General features: G+C 49.7%; 1 long non-coding RNA gene across 1 annotated transcript; it reads left to right on the plus strand.

Annotated features, from left to right (window-relative positions):
• Positions 1 to 287: 287 nt before the first annotated feature.
• Positions 288 to 1,856, plus strand: LOC123176283 (uncharacterized). Its single transcript, XR_006488443.1, has 3 exons — positions 288 to 496; positions 713 to 797; positions 1,626 to 1,856. It is a non-coding gene; the product is annotated as an uncharacterized lncRNA (long non-coding RNA).
• Positions 1,857 to 1,862: the final 6 nt, after the last annotated feature.

Below are 1,862 nucleotides of genomic sequence, written 5' to 3' on the forward strand. Positions count from 1 at the left end.
ACTGCTGCATTTGAACTATTCTAGACTATAAGTTCAGCTATTTGAGTGCGATAGTTTTAAAATTACTATTTTTAGGTCGAATGTATATTCATAACATTTGATGGACGGCTACCGCATTCGCATCTGCGGACTGATCCCTGTCCGGTGATGGAAGCAAATTTGCGGCTCCCGTTGGAGATGCAACAACCCGAAGAAGCCCGGTGGAGCTTCCGTTCAATCCGAGCCGTCCATCGCGAGGTAAGCGAAGAAATCCAGCGCGTCCAAGTCTCGGCGTCGGTTCGCGACTGTCCCGCAGGCGTCGAATTCCTCGGAAGCACTCCTGACAAAACCCAACCTCGTCCCCACACAAAAATAAAAACCTAACCTCCTCCGCGCCGCCGCCACCTTCCCCCGCCGCCTCCAGATCGTCGCCGTCGCCATCGCCATCGCCGCCCCCGCGCCCCGTGCGCCCCCGCGCCCCGTGCGCCCCCAGCCCCTCGTCTCCGGTGATCCAAAGGTACCGTCGCGTCCCATCCCCGGCTGCCACCGTCGCTCCACGACGCCCTGTCTCGCCCGACGGTGGCTGCGGCGACGTTTTCCGGCGATTTTTTTTCCATCGGGATTTCTCCGTTCGGATGTCGGCGTTCGACGCGTGCTCCGCCGTCGACGTGCCGTGAATCCGCGTGCTAATCAATCCGGCGTCTGATGTTGTTGTTCGTGGCTGGTGTTGCAGGTGTAGATCGCCCCCGGAGAGCCCCCGCGCGCGTCGGCAATGTCGACCTTCGCCAAGCCTGAGAACGCTCTCAAGAGAGCCGAGGGTGAGTCGCCGAGATCCGTCTGAGATTTGCTTCCCTCAATTTTATCCGCATTGGTTCCCGGTTGTTGCTGCGACGGTGTTGCTGTGATGCCCACATCAACTTAGGGCGGCGATTTGGTTCTAATCCAGATTTGTTAGTTCAATCTTCAATGTCAGATCGTTATATCGCATTATTGAGGGTTACATTTGACACATTTGACCACTGACTTCGTATCGCATAGGCTAGATTCCGTTACAAGTACTGAACTTGTATGTGCCATTTGGGTCTTCAGGCTTTTGCGTAGGCTGGTTGGCCTTTTTGTCCTGAATGCCTGATTGCCAGACCTGCTAGTTAGAATGAATCGAAGTTAGGACGGATTTGAGACATTCAGTGGATGATAAGTTACTCTTGTTGTCATGTACGTTTTGTTCCCTTTTCCACTAAGATCACATAACTTTGCAAAAGCACACGATTTGTTGACTTGGTCTGCGTTTGACATTGCGGTGGATTATGATATTCTGGTTCCTCCAACCAGCTCTTGCCTATTTTGGTGTTTGATTAACCAACTTATCACTAGTTTCAGGGCTAGTTTTTGGCAGCCGATTATCAAATAAAGCACAATGTAGCACAGTTCAGCAACAGCAAACTTGAGCCTTAAGCTTCACTTTATCTAAACCGATTAGGATGTTTCAGGGGAATTACACCATACGGTTGTTAACTTCTTGTACTACAATATATCCATCAGTGGTTCTCCACATGTCATTGTCTTTGTATTCCAAATCTCGCGCAGTGTTTCATATATTTCACTAAAAGATGTTCACACTGTTTATCACCTTTGATTTGCTGCAGAGTTGATACATGTTGGACAAAAGCAGGCAGCGCTGCAGGCGCTGCATGATCTCATTACATCAAGAAGATACAAGTCATGGCAAAAGCCTCTTGAGAAGATCATGATGAAGTATGTAGAGCTGTGTGTAGATCTTAGGCAAGGCAGATTTGCCAAAGATGGTCTTATTCAGTACAGAATTGTCTGCCAGCAAGTCAACGTGTCATCTTTGGAGGAGGTCATAAAACACTTTATGCAGC

The sequence above is a fragment of the Triticum aestivum genome, unplaced genomic scaffold (genome assembly GCF_018294505.1).
Source record: "Triticum aestivum cultivar Chinese Spring unplaced genomic scaffold, IWGSC CS RefSeq v2.1 scaffold258284, whole genome shotgun sequence".
NCBI lineage: Eukaryota > Viridiplantae > Streptophyta > Magnoliopsida > Poales > Poaceae > Triticum > Triticum aestivum.